The following is a 21748-nucleotide window of genomic DNA, read 5'->3' on the forward strand; positions in this document are numbered from 1 at the left end:
AACTTTCTTGTGTGTAGATCTAGGTACCAGTTTCTAGAATTATTGATGTTCAAACTGATTGAGTTCATCTTGCATAGGAATCACCCAATCTGGATCAGTCAGCGCTTCTTCAATCTTGTTAGGTTCCATCTCAGAAAGAAATCCTGAGAACAGACATTCATTTTGAGTAGCACGTCTAGTTCTGACTCCAACATCTGGATCACCAATAATCAATTCAAAAGGATGAGCTTTATTCCAGACAGTCTGTCTTGGAAGATTTGATCTTGATGATTCGCCTTGAAATTCATTGGGATGTTGTGTCCTACTAGTTGATCCTTCAGCATCTCCCCCTGAGTTGTTGCCAGGTTGACTTGATGATTCTTCGTCAGTAGCAGTGCTATCTCCATTGTTGTCAATGTTTCCATCACCATTACCTTGAGTATCATCATGATTAACAGGTTCTTCACCAGCAACAACCTCAGGTTCTTGATCATATTCTGATTCTGAATCTGACATATCATCAAACTTCAGTCTCTCAGAAGGATCTTCAGTTTGGATACTAGGGAGTTTAGTGTCATCAAATGTAACATTGACACTTTTAGTTACTTTGTGTTGATCAATGATATACACCATGTATGATCTTCTTCCATATCCAATAAAAATACCCTCATATGCCTTTGCCTCGAATTTACCACGACGATCCTCTCCATCCTAGAGCACGAAGCATCTCGCACCAAATACATGAAAGTATTTGATAGAAGGTTTATGTTCATTCATAATCTCATAAGGAGTTTTCATGAAGTCTTTGTTGATTAGAGTTCGATTCTGAGTATAACATGCAGTATTGATAGCTTCAGCCCAAAAGTACACTGGAAGACCTGATTCACTTAACACAGTTCTTGCAGCTTCAATAAATGTACGATTCTTCCTTTCTACAACTCCATATTGCTGAGGGGTTCTAGGAGCTGAAAATTGTCTGGTAATCCCTTTGTCTGTACAGAATCCATTGAGAAGTGAATTCTTGAATTCTGTTCCATTATCTAACCTTATTGCTCTAACAGGGACATTAGAATCTAACTCGATCAACTTGATATGATCAATCACAACTTGTGGTGTTTCATCCTTAGAGTGAAGGAATAACACCCACGTATACTTGGAATAGTCATCAACTATCACAAGACAGTAACACTTCTTTGACATTGAAAGAACATTAACTGGTCCAAACAAATCCATGTGCAATAATTGAAGAACACCAGTTATGGAGGATGTGTCAGTGCCTTTGTGACTTGCTTTCTTTGACTTTCCTTTTTGGCAAGCCTGACACAGTCCTTCTGGGGAGAATTCCAGCTGAGGCAGACCTCTGACCAGTTCGCTCTTGACAAGAGAATTCATTGATTTGAAATTGAGATGGGAAAGTCTCTTGTGCCATAGCCAACTCTCATCTAAAGATGCCTTAGCATAGAAATAATTGACTTCAAGATTGTTTCCAGAGTTCATGTCAGCTACGAACAGATTTCCTTTCCGGATTCCCATCAAGGAGGGTTTTTCACTTTTCTTGTGCAGAGTCTGACACTTCAGCTTGTCGAATAAAACATTGTAGCCGTTGTCACAGAACTGACTAATACTAAGCAAATTGTGTTCCAGTCATTGCACAACATACATATTTTCAATGATAACATTACCAGCTTGCAAACAGCCATATCCCTCAGTTAGACCTTTGCTGTTATCTCCCAAGGTAACCACTGGGCCAGCTTTCTCAACCAAATTTGATAGCAGGGCTCTATCTCCGGTCATATGTCTTGACGATCCGCTGTCAAGAATCCACACTACCGGTTCCACCTGTTTAATGCCCTGCAATACAAATGGATTAGACCTTCTTCAGAACCCAAACTTGGTTGGGTCCGGCATACTTGTAGAATTGGCCTTTATCAGGCAAAACAACATTCTTAACTTTTATGTTCTCAACTTTCTCAACGACTGGACATTTGACCTTGTAAACAGTCTTGACAAATTTCTGTTTAGGCTTAGGCACAAATGTCTCCTTTCTAGCTTTAGGAGGACTAGCAGTCGACCTATTATGCTTCTTATTATTCACATGCTGACGAGGAGTAGTCTTATCAGTAGAAACGTGCTTACCATTAAAATAGGCAACCATCAAATTAAAAGCACAAGACATGCAATTAGAAACACCACATACTTTATGAGAGGAATTAGCAATAGGCAAATTATGCATGGTAGGCATGGCATTTTTGTTATCCAACTTAGGTGTGTCCGAGTTAGCCTTAGTTGCTTTCACAACTTTGACTGGAACTTTCGAGACACTTGACTTGGAAACAACCTTCTCATTAGCAAGATCTTCAGCACGTATTTCTTCTTGAATAATAAAGGAGGTCTCATCAAATGGTTCAGCAATTGATTTTTTATAGAGGGGTTTATCAACACCCTTAAGCACATGTGGTACTTCCCTACCTTTAGGACAAACATGAGGAGGGGAGTTTATGCCTAATTCTCCAATAGTAACATTGTAATCATAACCTACTCCAGATGTTTGATTAATAGAATGATTATTGTAGAACTCTTTAGCCTTAGAGCAAGAATTATAGTAAGCTTTGACCTTAGTCTCAAGACCGGTGATCTTGTCTTTGAGAATAGTTTCGAGTTGTCTATAACAGTCAACTCTATTTTCTAGAAAAGAAAATTGTCCTTTTAATTTATCTTCAGCCTTGGAAGACTATACCATTCTCTCTGACTGTTGAGATTGTTGTTGTTGTTGTTGTTGTTGTTGTTGTTCTTCAGCTACTAGAGCAGTAGACGTGCTGACCACTCTTCCCTTCCTTTCTCGTAGACTTCCTTCTGCTGAATCTGCTCCAACTCATAGGTTTTTAGCACACCATAGAGTCTTTCCAAAGAAATCTCATTCAGATCTCTCGCTTCTCTTATTGCAGTGATTCTATGTTCAAGATGAGTTGGCAGTGTTAAAAGGAACTTTTTGTTGACCTCCCTGATTGAATAATATTTTCCATTTATGTTCAGGTTGTTGATCAATGCATTGTACCTCTCAAACACTTCAGTGATTCCTTCTCCTTAATTGGATTTAAGATGTTCATACTCAGAGGTTAGGAACTCTAACTTGTTCTCCCGAACTTCCTCTGTGCCTTCATTAATCACCTAAATAGTTTCCCAGATGTGTTTGGAATTTTTACAGTTCATCACATGTCTGTTCATCAAGGGATCAAGGGAATCAACTAAAATTAATTGAAGGCTGGCATCCAAGAAGGCTTCTTCTTTTTCAGCAGGAGAAAAATCCTCAGGATCTTTTACATAGGTTCTAGCTGTGGTAATTACAACATCATCTTCTATAACCTCTGGTCCAATAACCATCGGAATTTTTGGACCCTTCTTTAATACGTCCAGATATTTGGGATTTGGACCCTTCATTAATGGAGGATTAATGGAGTTTCAAACCTTGTTGAATCACCACGTATCCCGCTCTCGCGATCTATGCTCCATGGTATCCACACAAATATTTTTCTTGAAGGATTGATGTGTACTAGCACCCGAAAACTCCATCTCTACCTCTCTTCCTATTTCTCCTTGAACGGCTAGGGTTTTGTAAAACCATGTATCCTTTTTATATAAATCAGCCCTCAAAGAGTTTATATAGAGAGAAGAATGAAATTTCTAATTATAATCTAATTATAATTAATACTAATCCGAAATCCCAATTTATTATTTAATTATGTCACAATTAATTAATTAATAACTTATTTTGGAATTAGTTTAAGTAATTTTTCTATTTTGTTTAAGTAATTAATTAAGTCATACTTAATTAATATCATAAATAAAATAAATTACTTATATATTTAAATTCATAATTTAAATTATTACTCCTTCAAGCGTTCATCGTGTGTGGCCTTGTAGGTTATTATTACGTTGGCAATAATTTTAATATCTCATATTAAAATTATAAACAATGAGCGGCAACTAGTAATACATCATTGCTACCCAAGTAATAATAATTAAATCGATGATTCGATTAAACCTTTCGTGATAATGTATATTGTAATATAACCCCTTTAACCAACTATTATAGATTAAACTAGAGGCATGTAATGTGTCATCCTCATCATAGTTTAATCCAAGTTTTCTTGATCAATGAGTAGACTATCATATCAAATCAATATTTGAGTGTGGCCACGCATTTCATAGTATAGCTCACACAAGAGGCCAATAATATCACTCCTAAAATAGGAGGGTTAAATCTCATCTAGATCATTCATATTTCTCATATGATTCATAATATACCTAATGTCAACTTTTATCATTACCCGATCAAAGATAACTTTTAATGGAATCAAAGTATATTAATTCTCTTATAGAAATATAATGACTTCATGTCTAAGGACCATTATATCATTAACAGGTCAATCCAACACCATGTATCTATTATATGTGCCTATGTTTTGACTTTGGTATCACCATACCTATGATCTAAGATGTGATCATCAGTCAACAAACATGTTAGGTCCCAATATGTTTGTAGAAGGGGGGGTTGAATACAAACTATACCGTTTAATCGAATAAAATGCGGAATAAAAAAGTGAAATAAAATTCAAGTTAAATAAAACTATTATTAAATTTGAAAGGTGTTACAACAACGATAGCGTTTACAAGGGATTAATCTCAAATAAATTATTCCAAATCTAGAATAAATTCGACATGAACTTTTTCTATTTTTGAAATAAAAAGATCAAATGCTAAAATCAATTTGAGATTAAGTTCTAGGGATTTTGATCCGCTAGATAGTTACACAACAACAAGATAATGATTTCTAGTGGTTTGAATTTAACATTAATGACTAGAAATTAATAGGCTCGAAATGCAATTGAGAGAGATGAAATACTTCTGCTGTTTGTTCTTCATGTTGTTGTTCTGTAATCAATTAGCTTCTGTCTGAGTTTTTCTTTTATATTCATTCAACAGAAATTCACTGTATTGGCAAGACAATCCGTTGAGCTAGCATGACAATCCCAACAGCTGGTAGAACTATCGGTATGACAAATGAATGAACTACCAAGACAATCCCAACAGCTGGTAGAACTTCCAGTAAGATAATTAAATGAACTGGAATGACTTTCGGTATGACTATTGATTGTCATACTGATTGTCATACTAATACAAAAGATTGTCTTGCTGAATTAATTTTGAATTTAAATTCAAAATCAATTCTGAAAATGTATAATATTAATTCAGAATTAATTAATCAATTAATCCAATTAATTAATAAATTAATCTTCGCAGATATAATTTATTTTCTTAATTAAATTATACAACTTAATTAATTAATAGAGAATTAATACTACTCTTGAACATCAACTATTCTTCTGAAAATCTTCTGATAATTATGAATCAATTCCACACTTCAATGTTGACACTCGATGTACTGTCTGGTTCATGAGTGACTAACTTCCGTGACGTTTCTTCATGTCTTGACTTTAATAACTTGATTTTCTTCAGATTAAATCCCTGTAAATATTTGATACCCTGACGAGATCTCTGTCACTTGATTAAATCCACAATCTTGATTTATATCACTGAGGCTTGATCAATTTCTTGAGCTTCTTCCAGTTAATTAAGTCATCAAGTCTGTAGATGAATAGTGTTACTTAATCCTTTGACATATGTTACTTAGTGAGATCTCTTTGACGAAAGAAACCACTATTTACTTGTTACATCCTTATTTGAGTTGAGTTAAATCCTCGAATAAATAAATAGGCTATGACATATGCCTTTCAAAACATACTAGTCTTAATACATTATTATTGTCCCCTATAATAATACTCGACTAGGGACCTTTTGGAATATTAATATTATTCTCATAATCTTATTTCTAAGTCACATGCTTAGAGATATAGAATTGCATATCATATTCCAAGGACATTTATTAATCTAACATTTATATCGCAGTAAATTACGAATTAATAAATTATAAAAGGAATAATGATAGAACATAAATACTAATAATCCAAATGTCTTATACTAAGCCATCATAGTATTATCTCTAGGGTACAAACACTAACAATCTCCCATTTGCACTAGAGCCAATAAATCATGTATCTAATACTCATGGAACTATTATGACCATCGTGCTTCTAGTGCGACAAAGCCTTAGTCAGTGGGTCCGACAACATTATCATTACTATGCATACATTTATATCTCCTTGATTATTAATCTCATTAATACGGTGATATCGTCTAAGGACATGCCTAAACAGTCTCATTGGTTGTTTCGAAATCATCAATGTATTCGACTTCCATTATAGAATAATCAATGTTCTTGTTTTGAACTATTCCAGCTAACTTCACTTATATTTAGAAAAAACACAAAATAGACATAAACACGTAATCATCCTTGTATGTCCAAAAATTAGGTTTAGAAACTAGCATCAGTGTAATCCATTTTGCAACTAGTTCCCTATCTTCTCCATACACCAAAAATAAATCTTTAGTCCTCTTTAAGTACTTAAGAATATTCTTGAAAACTATTCAGTGAACCTCACATGGATTAGACTAGTATCTGCTCGTTATGCTCAAAGCATACAAAACATTAGGATAAATACATATCATTGTACATATTGTAGATCCAATTGCGCTAAATACATATCATTGTACATATTATAGATCCAATTTCTAAAGCATATGGAACTTTCTCAAACGGCCCTTATCATCTAATAATTCAGGGGAAATTATCTTTTGAGATCACTATCCCATGAGACATCAAAACATATCTTTTCTTTGTCTCATGCATCCTAAAATGATGCAATATTTTATCAATGTATGTACTCCAACTAGGTCGATTAATCTCTTCAATCTATCTCTATAGATCTTGATCCCTAATATATAGGTAGCATCGCCTAAGTCTTTCATCGAGAAACTATTTCTCAATCAAGTCTTAACATCCTGTAGAGAAGGCATGTTATTCTCTATTTGTTATATGTCATCTACATATAATACTAGAAATGTCACATGGCTCCCACTAACCTTCTTGCAAACATATGGTTCATCTTCGTTTTGAATAAAACCAAACTCTTCAACTATTTTTTCAAAACGAATATCCATCTCTTTGAGGCTTGCTTCAATCTATAAATAGATAGAAGTAACTTACAGACCATCTTAGCAAACTTTGGATCGACAAAACCCTCAGATTGTATTATATAAACATCCTCTTCAAGGCTCCCATATAAGAAAATGGTTTTAACATCCATTTGCCAAATCTCATAGTCAAAGTAAGCAGCTGTTGCTAGCAAAATCCTGATGAACTTGACCAGCAACTGGTGAAAAATTATCATCATAGTCTATACCATGAATTTTCTTGAAACCTTTTGCCACTAGTCACGCTTTATAGGTCTGTACTTTACCATCCATGTTGGTTTTCTTTTTAAACCCACTTGCACCCTATAGGTTTTACCCTTTCGAGTGGATCAACTAAAGTCAATATTTTATTTTGATACATGGATTCCATCTCGGATTTTATGGCCTCCAGCCATCTCTTGGAGTCTGGACTGTTCATAGCATCTTGGTAGGTAAGAGGCTTATCATTATCCATAAGCATCACATCACCATCTTGAGTGAAGAGAAACCCATAATTTTTCTCGGGCTCATGGTTAAATTTTACTTGATCTACGAACAACCTGTGTTTCGTGAACATGATTACTTTCAACATTTTGATGTGCACTTTGATCATGTTCCAACTCTAATTCAATGTAATCATATGGTTCTCGATCTTCACCAAGATGTATTGTCCTCCCACTGATTTTCTTAGAAATTAGTTCTCCCTCAAGAAATATAGCGGTCCGAACAACAAACACTTTGTTCTCGGAAGGATTATAAAATCTATACCTTAGTCCCACTTGGGTATCCCATAAAATAGCATCTATCTAATTTTGGTCCAAGCTTGTCAGAGGCTACACGTTTTACAAATGCTTCACGTCCCTAAATTTTCATAAATGACATGTTAAGACATTTATCAGTCCATATCTTATATGAAGTCTTTTGAATCGCTTTTTTCGGAACTCAGTTAAGTGTGTATGCAGCCGTTTTTAGATAATAACCCCAGAAACTGATTGAAAGATCTGTTTGACTCATCATCTATCACATTATGTTCAACAAGGTATGATTTTTCCTCTCAGGATCTCTATTCCATTGAGGTGTTTCAGAAGGAGTAAGTTGTGATACAATATCACACTCCTTCAAGAATCTCTTGAATTTGAGGCTTAAGTATCCTCCTCCACGATCTGATCATAAAACTTTTATATTTTCCCCTATTTGCTTTTCTACTTCGGCTTTATATTCTTTGAACATTTCAAAAGAATCGGATTTGTTCTTCATAAGAACCACATATCCATATCTACTGAAATTATCAGTAAATGTTATAAAGTAGTATAAGCCACCCATTGCCATCATACACATTCGACCACATACATCATTATGTATAAATCATAATCGTTCGGTGGCCCTTTCACCTGATCAGGTAAAAGAAGCTTTAGTCATTTTTCCAATGAGATAAAGTTCACATCTTTTTTATGATCAAAATCAAACTTATCCAAGTATCCATCTATATGTAACTCAGAAATGCGTTTCTCATTAATATGGCCTAAATAACAATACTAGAGATAATGTTTGATTTGAGTCATCGTAGAACATAATTGTTAACTAATTGTGCAACATTATAAGCCTTATCATTAAAATAGAATAAACAACTGTTATTTATTTAATTAAAATGAAAACCTTTCTTGTCCTGACAAAAAATTGATATAATGTATCCGCTAAAGTCAGGCACGTAATAACAATTTATCAAGTTCTCAATATCGCCTTATGGGAAAAATTATGTATTGAGTTCCTTCAACTAGAGCAACAACCTTTGCTCCAATTCTAACCTGATACCTGAAGCTTGACCATTGTTGGTCTTCTTCTTTAGATCTCCCAAATAAGCTCGACAATTTAACTTCTAATTATCTGGTTATTTCCAAAGAAGTGACGATCATCTTCTTTAGCAACACCACTATCAGGCTTCAAAAGCCCTTTGGGATTGAACTTTGGTTTGGCACCGAACAAGATCAAATCTTCACCTTGCCTGTCCACTATTCTTTCCCATTTGCATTCCATGTGTACATCATCAATATGGACGTAGTTCATGCCTTTACCATGTTGTTTTCAGCAGTTCTAAACTTGTCTCACAACTCAATGGGTGTTCTCATTCATTTTGTTCATAACAAAACTGAGAGTAGAATTTGTTCAAAGATTGCTTGATCAAATCAAGCCGAGTCTCTAGACCAATCTTGAAACCAAAATTTCAAGGTACGAACGCCTTTAATCTTTAGAACATTTGGTCCAACCGGATCTCATTTTCCCATTTAAGCAAATTTATAGTGCCTTATATTGTCAAATCTTTCTTGACGAGCCTATCCTTCAAACATCCTTTGAAGGTGTTCAATCACATCATAAGCATCCATATGCTCTTGTTGCTTCTAAAGCTCGGCACTCATAATTGCAAGAATGGGACATGAAACATCTGTTGCATAATCAATTTACTTCAGGTAAGCATTTTGGTCAGCACATGTTTCATTCTCAGGAAGAAGAAATAAGGGAGGGTTTAATTGACATCCTTGAGCCTGGGGACAATCCTCAAGTTCCCATGTCAGTCAATAAAATTATTTCATGTCAGTTTGTCCTTCTCAAGGATTATTACATAAAGAAGTTATTTGTGTTATTTGTCATTTGATATCTAAAATATTAAAGTGCATAAAATGAATTAGTCTACAGATGATCATTAAATTATGTTCAAGTGATTATTCATATATATATATATTCATAATATATATCTCCCACTATTTTTATCAAATCAATAGCCCTAACTATTAATTAAAAAAGAATATCTTCAATATCCTTTCTAGTGAGTCAAGACCCTTATTTCACCATGCGTTAGGTCAGCTTTGGCTTTTCTCCTAAAACATGATTATTTAGGTAGACAACATTTGTTATTATATAAACTATATAACTCTTGGATAGCTTGGTGGAACAACATTTGTTCATATTTATCTAATAAATCTCGCCAAACTCTATGCCTCTAAGTTCGCAATCCTATTATGGTAACTTAGTTAAGTCAAGCCCAATAGTCAAAAAGTATCAATATACTTCAACACATCTCCCACGATAGAAGGGAGTACTTCGCTTTGGCGAACCCACTCCTTATCGATATAGGGGTTAATGCATTGGACTCATTGGAAGGCATCTGAGCAACTTAATATTAACTTTAGGGTTTTGTGAATTTTAAAACGATCATGATCCCATCATAAAGAGATTCCAAATTTTTCCTTGAATAAAATACTTCAAATCAATATTCATCAATGGTTTGATTTCCAGGTAGTGAGGGAGTCACAACGGTCTCGCTTAAAACCCACAACCTTACAAGTTCAATAAACCCGCTTTTGATAAGATTGCCCCATGTCGGAAATAAAGAAGATTAGTATTTTATTTCGTGTTTCATAAACACGAGAATCTCATTATCATTTGTTTATTTTAAAATCTTGAATCGTTACAGATTTTATCTTGTTTAGCAAGCATGACATGGGTGTCGTATCTAATACATATATCCTTAATCTAATTAAGCATACATCATTAAACTACTCTACACATACATTCATATGAGCATATATATGTAAAGTGTGACAATTAAACGTGGTTGGTTATGACTTCATCCTATGTGATTGTCATCAAGCTAATGAAAAAGATCTAAGTCAATCTAAGGTGGAAAATAAATACAGGCTAACTATTACATGTCTTATTTCTTGTATTGCTTCCTTGGATGACCTCCATGTGGGATTACCCTTCTTTGATCTTCAAATTTTCATGTCTCCATGTACATTACAAGAATGAAATATAAAACCTAATCTAATGAACTTACAAGAAGAACTCGAGTTATATTCGATATTTAATAATTACAAGACCGAACAACATAGTATTTAAAAAAACCAAAACTATTAACCTAAGGTCATAAGCCATAACCATCCACCATGCTCAAGTAACACATAAGAACATGTTAGAACACATAATCTAATCTTAAAATATCATGCCCATCATGATCTAATCATAAAAATTAAATATGAAAAAAATCAGAAAATTCGAAATTAATTTTGATAACATTAAATCACAGACTACAGGGTCTAAACGGCGTCAAATGCCTTACAGATGAGTCGATGATGGCTTTTGCCTCAGTTTTGTTCAGACGCTCGATTCCCTATCGAATAGGGTATTCGTTTGCAAAAATCAGACACCGGACCCAGATTTTAGAGAATTTGCAACTTCTGATTTAAAATCCGTATCTAATACGATTCTCATAACAAGAATAAATATAAATCATGTATATATCAGTATACATACAAATTATATAATCATCATATGATTATACAACTTACATGAATATCGTATATTCAAACCATACATATACAAACATGTTGTATCAACATCAAAACATGGCAAATCATGTCCATGCCGGTATATCAAAAATGGTTAAACACTTAAATGAATTAAACACTTTCGCAAGTAGCTCTGGTGCCATTGAAGGGTTTCGAGCAAATAAACGCAACGAAAATGATGTAAAATTAAATTAAAACCAGAATAAAATTGAAACCCTACGCAGGATCCATACGAAAATAGATATTTAATTCATAGTAAGAATCTTTACCTTAAAGAAGCTTTAGGAGTTCATTAATGGAGGATTAATGGATTTTCAAACCTTGTTGAATCACCATGTATCCCGCTCTAGCGATCTACGCTCTACGGTATCCAGAAGAATGTTTTTCTTGAAGGATTGATGTATACTGGCACCCGAAAACTCCATCTCTACCTATCTTCCTCTTTTTCCTTGAATGGCTAGGGTTTTGTAAAACCATGTATCCTTTTTATATAACTCAACCCTCAAAGAGTTTATATAGAGAGAAGAGTGAGTTTTCTAATTATAATCTAATTATATTTAATACTAATCCAAAATCCCAATTTATTATTTAATTAAGTCACACTTAATTAATTAATAACTTATTTCAGAATTAGTTTAAGTAATTTCTGTATTTTATTTAAGTAAATAATCAAGTCATACTTAATTAATATCATAAATAAAATAAATTACTTATTTATTTAAATTCATAATTTAAATTATTTCTCCTTCAAGCGTTCTTTGTGTGTGACCTTGTAGGTTATTATTACGTTGGCAATAATTTTAATATCTCATATTAAAGTTATAAACATTCAGTGACTTCTAATTATACATCATTGCTACCCAAGTAATAATAATTGAATCGGTAATTCGATCAAACATTTCGTGATCATGTACAATGTAATATAATCCCTTTAACCAAATATTATAAATTAAACTAGAGGCATGTAATGTGTCATCCTCATCATAGTTTAATCCAAGTTTCCTTGATCAATGAGTAGACTATCATATCAAATCAACATTTGAGCATGACCACGCATTTCATAGTCTAGCTCACACAAGAGGTCAATAATATCACTCCTAAAATAGGAGGGTTAAATCCCATCTAGATCATTCATATTTATCATACGATTCATAATATACCCAATGTCCACTTTTATCATTACCCGGTCAATGATAACTTTTAATGGAATCAAAGTATATCAATTATTGTATAGAAATATAATGACTTCACGTCTAAGGACCATTATATCATTATCACTGTGAGAATAACTTATGACACTATAAATATGTAGTATCTCACAACGGGTCAATCCAACACCATGTATCTAATATATGTGTATGTTTTGACTTTAGTATCACCATACCTATGATCTGAGATGTGATCATCAGTCAACAAACAGACTAGTCTTAATGCATTATTATTGTCCCATATAATAATACTCAACTAGGGACCTTTAGAAATATTGATACTATTCTCATAATCTCATTTCTAAGTCACATGCTTAGAGTTATAGAATTGCATATCATATTTCAAGGAAATTTATTAATGTAACATTTATATCGCAGTAAATTAAGAATTAATAAATTATAAAAGGAATAATCGATAGAACATAAATATGAATAATCCAAATGTCTTAAACTAAACCATCATAGTGTTGTCTCTAGGGCATAAACACTAATAGGCTTTAGAGCAGGGGGAATCATCCATATCAAAATCAGAGGTACCAACTCTAAATACAATTAATTTAAATACAAACCAATATAACAAAACTGTTGAAAAGATGAGTGTAGAGATGTTTCACATCAACACAAGCATGGTGGAAGCAATTGAGGAGGTTAGTAGATTGTCAAAAATTATTGAGAAGCTTGAGATTAAAAAGTAAGAGTTGGAACTGCAGTTTGTTGAGCTTGAAACAGTCAAGCAAGAAAATGAATATCTGAAAAACAAGCTCAAGTGTGCAAGTAAAATTGAAGCAGCGCTGAGGAAAAAATGGAAAAGAATGAAGCAAAATTGAAGTCCTTTAAATATGCATTTCTTTTGGTTGGACAATACCATGAGAAAAACAAATATGTGCTAATATTGCTATTGGTTTGAAGTATGATGCCATGAACAAAAACAAGAAAAATGAAGGTGACAAAGGAAAAAAAATTGCAGATCAAGATGTCCCAATTATGTTGAGAAAAGTAAATGCACCTTTGTTCAAGGCATGTAAAGTTAATTTCAGTGAGGTTGAGCTGGTCGTCAAGCAAAAGCTTGCGGATGAATACAGTGAAAAGCAGGATGCAGAAACCACTACAACAAATGAAACTGAAAAGAAGCCAATAGTCAATCAAGTTATCAAGACACCAACCAAGGAGGTTAAAACGGAGAATGCTGGGAAAAAGAAAAGGAACATGAATGGAAAAATAGGTGTGAACAAGAGCAATAACTATGCTTTTGTTGAAGATGCTCCTAGGAAATAATGTCAAAAATGTGGCTCAATAAATCACCTAACTTACCTTTGTAAATAGGTTGTTAGTGAGCCAAAGTTGGGAGCTTGCAAATACAATGTGGCATTGACTGAAGATCTATATTCATTCTGTGACAAATTTGATTGCATTCCTTACAATATGAAAGTGATGTCAAGCTATCATAAATTAAGAGTATATCTTAAAGAAGTTAAAATTGGATCCATAGCTAAAAAGGAAAATTTAATCAATCAATAAATACTGTTCTTTTTGAATCATCAAATTTTACTTCTGCAACTTGTGTGGAAAAAAAGTACCGAACACTGTTTGAGTAGCTAAACATACTTAATACTCATTGTGGATAGGGAAAGATAAAGAGAGTCATATGGATCATTGACAGTGGATGCTCCAGACATATGACAGGTGATAAGGCCCTTCTATCATAGTTTGAGGAGATGAATGGCCCATTGGTGACTTTTGAAGACAACAGCAAATGAATCACAATGGGATATCGTAAGCTAGTTTCAGGAAATGTTGTCATAGATGATGTAGCACTAGTTTCTAGACTTGAAGTAAATCTTCTAAGTGTCAGCCAATTTACTAACAAGGGATTCAAGGTGAATTTTGAAAAAGAAGACTGCTCAATTATCAGCAAGAAGACTGGTGAAACTGCTCTAAAAGGAGTAAGAAAAGGAAGCTTGTTTGTTGCAGATGTAAGTTCAGCAAACAAGGATGGAATTTGATGCTTTTATACCAAGGCATCCATTGAGCAAGGCAAGCTGTGGCACAAGAAACTTTCTCACCTGAATTACAAAGCAATAAATACCTTGGTGAAAAATGAATTAGTGAGAGATATGTCAAATTTGGAATTTGCTCAAGATGAAGTTTGTGAGGCTTGTGAGGAAGGAAAAATGAAGAGGTCCAGTCACAAGAGCAAAACTATGAATTCCATAAGTGCACCATTATAACTTATTCACATGGACCTGTTTGGACCAGTTAATGTTATATCTATTTCTAGAAAGAAATATGCACTGGTGATGGTGGATGACTACTCAAGGTATACATGGCTAGAATTTATGCATTCAAAGGATAAAACTCCACACATCATTTATTGAACACATTAAGAAAGTTGAAAAGCAGGTCGAAGATCAAAATTGTGTAAAAATGTTGAGAAGTGATAATGTAACAAAATTCAGAAATGCAGCAATGAGTGAATTCTGTAAAGATAAAGGCATTGTTCAAGAACTTTCAGCTGCAAGAAAACCTCAACAAAATGGTATTAAGGAGAGGAAAATTGAACTATTGAAACTGTTAGAACAATGCTGCAAGTTGCCAATTTGCCAACAAGTTTTTGGGAAGAAGTTGTGAACATTACATGCTATACTCAAAACAGATATTTGATTAACAAAAACCTTGGCAAATCACCTTACTCAATTCTATCAAAAATAATGCCTACTGTGAAGCATCTGCTTTTGTTTGGAAGCAAATGCTTTGTGCTCAAGGACGGCTCTGAATATGTGGAAAAAATTTGACTTTAAGGTTTTTGAAGCAATTTTTCTGGGATAATTATTGGAGAGACCTGCCTATAGAGTTTATGTACTTGAACAGAATAAAATTATGGAAAGCACATATGTGATTTTTGATGATGACAGGTGTCCAGACCTGGCTTGCCTTGATGAAAATAAAGCTGAAGCTTTGAAGTTTGAAAATCTTAATATTGACAGTGATTCTGAGGATGATGCTGAGATCAACACAAGAAATAGAATAGAGCAAGAAATAACTGACCAAGTGATCCATGAAAATGTAAATTCTAATCAAGAAAGAATTTTAATTGAGTTTGATGGCACAAACTCTGGGGGAGAAGAAGATGGTGGTTCTGCAAGTCATGCCAATAATGAAGAAACTGCAAACAATTCTAGTCAACAAGATCACACCAGGAAATGGGACATGAGTCACATAAAAGATGCTATAATTGGTGATCCAAATGTTGGAGTGAGCACTAGGAATGCAACTGCAAATGAATTCTTGCATACATGCTTTCTTTCATAAATTGATCCTAGGAAAACTGAGGAAGCTCTACTTGATCCTGATTGGATAACTACCATGCAGGAAGAGCTAAATTAATTTAAGAGAAATAAAGTTTGGGAATTAGTTTCTACACCAAAGAACAGAAATATCATTGGAATTAAGTGGGTTACAGGAACAAAATGGATGAAAATGGAACTGTGACAAGGAACAAAGCAAGACTGGTTGCCAAAGGCAACTCATAAGAAGAAGGATCTAATTATGATGAAACTTTTGCTTCAGTTACAAGACTTGAAGCAATAAGGATCTTTCTTCCATTTTCTGCACATTCAAATTTTAAGGTGTATCAAATGGATGTAAATAGTGTAATCCTTAATGGTGAATTGGAAGAAGAAGTCTATGTGTAACAGCCATCTGGCTTTGAAGATCCAGAATTTCCAGACTTTGTTTACAAACTGTTGAAGGCCCTTTATGGATTAAAACAAGCACCTAGAGCATGGTATGACACACTGTTAGATTTTTAATCAAAGATGGATTCACAAGAGGCACAAATGATAAGACTCTATTCTACAAGCATCATGGTGGTGATATTATCCTAGTTCAAATCTATGTGGATAATTTTATTTTTGGTTCTACTAATGAGAAGTTATGTCAAAGATTTTCAAGACTCATGCAGAGTGAATATGAGATGAATATAATGGGAGAGCTCAATTACTTCCTTGTCCTTCAAGTTAGTCAAAGAAGTGATGGCATCTTCATCAGTCAAACCAAATATGTTAAAGATTTATTGAAGAAGTTTGGAATGGTTGACTGTTCACCTGAATTTACACCAATATCTACAGCTACCAAGTTGGATGAAGATAGGAAAGGAAAATGTGTAGACATATCTGGCTATAGAGAAATTATTGGATCTTTGCTATACTAAACTGCTAGTAGACCAGACATCATATTTACAACATGTCTGTGTGCTAGATTTCAAGCAAATCCCAAAGAATCACATTTTATGGTAGTAAATAAAATTTTCAGATATTTGAAGGAAATAACAAACTTAGGATTATGGTATCCTAAGGGAACTGGATTTGAAGTTGTTGGATACACAGATGCGGATTTTGCTGGATGCAGAGTCGACAGGAAGAGTGCTAGTGGAAGCTGTCAATTTCTTGGTCAAAGACTTGTATCTTGGTACAGTAAGAAATACCAATATATGTCAACTTCTACAGATGAGGCCGAATATATAGTTGTAGGAAGCTGTTGTGCTCAAGTGCTTTGGATTAGAAATCAACTAATGGACTATTGTATAGTGTTACACAAAATTCCAATCATGTATGACAATATTAGAGCCATATCTATTGTTGCTAATCCAGTTAATCATTCTAGAACTAAGCACATTGATGTAAGGTACCATTTTATTAGAGAACATGCTACAAATGGTACTATTGAGCTTATTTTTGTTCTAATAGAAAAACAATTAGCTAACATTTTCACTAAACCTTTGGATGAAGCAACTTTCACTAGACTTGTTAGTGAAATTGGAATGTTAAATTCTTCATCCTAAAGCCATGAACTCAACTAATGTGTTGTAGAAGATTAATTTCTAATAAATCAAAACTAATATGATTTAATTAGAAATTAACTGGAATATGATTTATAAATATTTCAGAATTCTCTGTATATTTATTTTTCTATTTTTAATTTTCAACTTAATATTCTTCAAATTCTGAGAAAACTATCGAAATGTTGATTTACATTTTCAATATGTGAAATTAACAATAAGACATAACTGAAAGGATCAAAAGTACGTAGAGAACTGAGTTCTCGATAAGTCTAAAAGACTTCTCGACAAGTCACTTTGAGACTTCTCAACAAGATTCTCGATAAGTCTTTTTCATGACTTCTCGAAGGACTTCTCAACAAGCTTCTTTATGATTTCTCGATAAATATAAATGACTTCTCGACAAGTCACTTTGAGACTTCTTGATAGAGCTCTCGATAAGTCTTTTTCGTGACTTCTCAGTGGACTTCTCAATAAGTACTATAGAGATCTCGGCACATGTATATCTCTATGGAGTTCTCTACAAGTATAAATTTTAGACTTATCAACAACTCAGAACTGAGATAATTTAATTCAATGAATTGTCTTAGTAAAATACTTTTGACACAAAACTAATTCTAATTCCACATTGATTTATTCAATTAAAATTAGAATAATTCAGTCCAATCAGGACAAACTGGGTATTTATGCTACATCTCAATAAGTCATTATCTAGTTCTTGATAAAAGTGAGGATAGTGACATCTCGATATGAGTTTACAGATTCACGTGACTTCTTGATGAGCAAATACCAACCGTTGATCCCTACTTCTTGATAAGTCACTTTCCTTTTTCTATAAATACCCTGACATCTCGACGTAACCCCTCTTTATGCTTTCGAGATCTCAATTAACCTAACTTGTGCAAATCTTCACCATTGTCTCTCATTTCAAATTCTTTATTTCTCAAATGTCATACCCATTTAGACTCATACACTTACAATGGCTGCAAACAATGTTAGAGCCGTTATCCCAAAGGACGGTACTATAACGACTCGTATATTTTTATTATTATTATTTAAATGTGTAATTATTGCATAATTAAATAAATAAAATATATTCATGGGTTCTGTCAGCAGGATATTATTCTGTTATTAGTTATAAGTGATTATTGGTATTCGAGGATCATTTGTGTAATTAATTGTCGAACTGTGTTGCTTTGTTTATAGATTTAAAAGTGATTTTATTTAAGATTTATTTTCACAAATACATGGATTATCTCTAAAATCATTTTTATTGCTTCATAATTTTATTTATTATTTTTAGGAATTTATAAAATTTAGAAATCAATATTTCATTAATTATTCATCTTTAAATGTTTTTCTGATTGCATTTATTTGTAAAATCCGTATTTAATTCCAGAGTTCTTCAAAAAAATTACGAAACTCATATTTTGTGAAGTTTATAATATTCTGAGAATTTTGAAATTATTTTGAGAAATTTTTGGGGTTAATTTCAACCGCGGGTCGATTCGTTTAATTGATAAAAGTAGGTATAAATTATGTTTCAGAATTTGTTTTAAAATTAAGAAATATACATTTTTCTTAACTTCGGGATATTTATAATATTTTAAGACTGTTTTCATAATTTTCTGAAACCGTTTTAAGTGCACCTCGGTTCGTATATGTCGAAGCAAGGAATAAAAAATAAGGCTTGCAGGCAGTAAAAAGGACACGTGTCTTCTCTGTACTCCCATTAGATACATGGCAATGTGCTATTTGTTGAAAAAAATGTATAAATTTTATTTATGAGTTCGAAGCGAAATAGTAGTTAAATATTATTATTCGAGATTATTGGGATTGTGATTGTAATTGTTGTTTGGCATGTTGTGAATTGGGACGTCGAATTTCTTCGACGGGTTAGTCCGATAAAATAAGGAGTGCTGCCTGATTTCTAGGAAATCAAATTACGGAAACACGGGAGCTTATCCAATAATTATCGGGACGTCGAACGAGTATATATAAATACATACATATATTTAATACGAAATCTGTTTAAATGTCGTGGTGAAATATTTTGCCAAAACCAATAACCCTAATTTCTTAAAATGACGAGTATACATATTTTCTGAAAATGAACATCGAACCGGCTTTCGAGAATGCGAACCCTAACTGATACGTGTATTGCAATAATGTGTATGTTACAAGTCGGGTTTTGTTAACATACAAGTAGACTGTTAGTGAGGATATGTCAAGCATAGCTGGTCATCTAACATAGGGTAATTCGACTCTGTAGGTTCTAGTCGGAAGACCCGAGAGTTGACGTCGGACTAAAGATAGCCTAGTGATCAGTCGACAAGCTCAGTAAGGTTCCAATCGAAGGACCAGAGTGTTGAAGTTGAATCCAAGATGATCTAGTGGTTAGACGATAAATCCTGAGCGTCCGAGTCGGCTCAAAGTCAATCAGTAATAGTTATAAAGCTCTCCAAGGCAAGTACCCTGACCATATCTTTACGGTTCAGTAATATATGAAAAACTGTTGATTAAAATTACGTACTGGAACATAATGTTTTAAGTTACGTATCCCCTGTGTTCAAACTGTTTTATTAACTTGTGTTTTGGGAGAAAAGTAACTTCTGAAAATACCTATCTCTAAGTTTTGAATAAAATGAAAATGTTTTGGAAAGTGTGCTGTGATAGAACTGTTTTGGAGACCTAATTTGTTATTTGTCTTAGCATTGAATGGTAGCCATACCATTGGTGCATAAGTGCATAAATTGAAATTAACTTAAACCAGTCTCTGTGGGAACGAATCTGATTTATATCTTGTACTACTTGAGAACGTGTATACTTGCGTGTAATTTTAGCTCGTGTTTTCGCCCTAACAAGTTTTTGGCACCGCTGTCGGGGACTCGGTGTTAATTTTTAGCTTATGTGCTTGTCATCAGTTGTCGTTAAAGTTCACTGACTCGGATTCTTTTACTTTCACGGTTTATTTGTTTGTGTTTTAGGTACTCATTACAATGGGAGATCCAGCAGTACCAACGAAAGCGTTGATAGATTTTTCTTAACCCAAGATCAATGACATTTAATCTAGCATTGTTAGGCCAGCTATCACAGCTAATACCTTTGAGATCAAGCCTGACATAATTCAGATGGTACAGAATTCAGTCCAGTTTGGGGGTTCTCCAACGGAAGATCCAAATATGCACATCAGGGATTTTATAGAGATATGCGACACCTTTAGGTTCAATGGAGTTTCTGAAGATGCTATAAAGCTGAGGCTTTTCCCATTCTCTCTGAGGGATAAAGCTAAGTGCTGGTTACATTCTCTACCAGCAGGTTCTGTCACCACTTGGGAGGATCTTGCTCAGAAGTTTCTTACTAAATTCTTCCCTATGGCGAAGACAACTGCAATCAGAAATGCTATTACTCAATTTGCGCAACAAACGGGAGAATCTTTATATGAATCTTGGGAGTGCTACAAGGAGATGCTTAGGATGTGTCCTCATTATGGAATGCCTGATTGGATGATCATCAATTATTTTTATAATGGTTTGGGAGCACAATCAAGACCCATGCTCGATGCAACATCAGGTGGAGCCTTATGGGCTAAGAGCCATGATGAAACTTATGATCTAATTGAACTGATGGCTGATAATGAATATCAGTATCCAACCCAGAGATTGCCACAGAGCAAGGTAGCAGGAATTCTTGAAGTGGACACAGCTACGGCTATCACTGCTCAACTAAAGGCGTTGTCTATGAAGATCGATTCGCTGGCTAAATATGGAGTTCATTTAGAGGACGAGTGTTTGTGATCTTTGTGCAGGTTCGCATGCGACGGAACAATGTGCTATATCTAGTGAATCAGCTCAATTTATGAGCAACTTTTAGAGATCGCAGCAACCAGTTCCAAACATTTATCATCTTGACAACTAAAATCATCCTAACTTTAGCTGGAGCAACAATCAGAATACAATGCAACAGCTGTTCCAGCAGTTCGGAAACAAGCAATTTAATCCTCCTGGTTTTCAACAACAATTTCCACCAAGACAACAGCTCCAACTTCAACAACAAACTCATGGAGGTGCAGGTCAATATTCGAATGAAAAATCTGAATTGGAGGAGTTGAGGCTTATTTGCAAAAACCAGGCTCTTATATGCAAAAGTCAGGCTCTTTCTATCAAGACTTTGGAGGACCAAATAGGGCAAATTGCTAATGCCTTATTGAATCGACCACCGGAACGCTTCCTAGTAATACAAAAGCCAAT

The 21748-nt window shown here is 33.9% G+C and overlaps 1 non-coding gene across 1 annotated transcript; it reads right to left on the reverse strand.

The window, feature by feature from the left end:
* Nucleotides 1-20887: 20887 nt before the first annotated feature.
* LOC141676125 (small nucleolar RNA R71) lies at nt 20888-20994 on the reverse strand. Its single transcript, XR_012556732.1, has one exon. It is a non-coding gene; the product is annotated as a small nucleolar RNA R71 (small nucleolar RNA).
* Between the last annotated feature and the right edge of the window lie 754 nt (nt 20995-21748).

The sequence above is a fragment of the Apium graveolens genome, chromosome 7, assembly GCF_009905375.1.
Source record: "Apium graveolens cultivar Ventura chromosome 7, ASM990537v1, whole genome shotgun sequence".
NCBI classification, from domain to species: Eukaryota; Viridiplantae; Streptophyta; class Magnoliopsida; order Apiales; family Apiaceae; genus Apium; species Apium graveolens.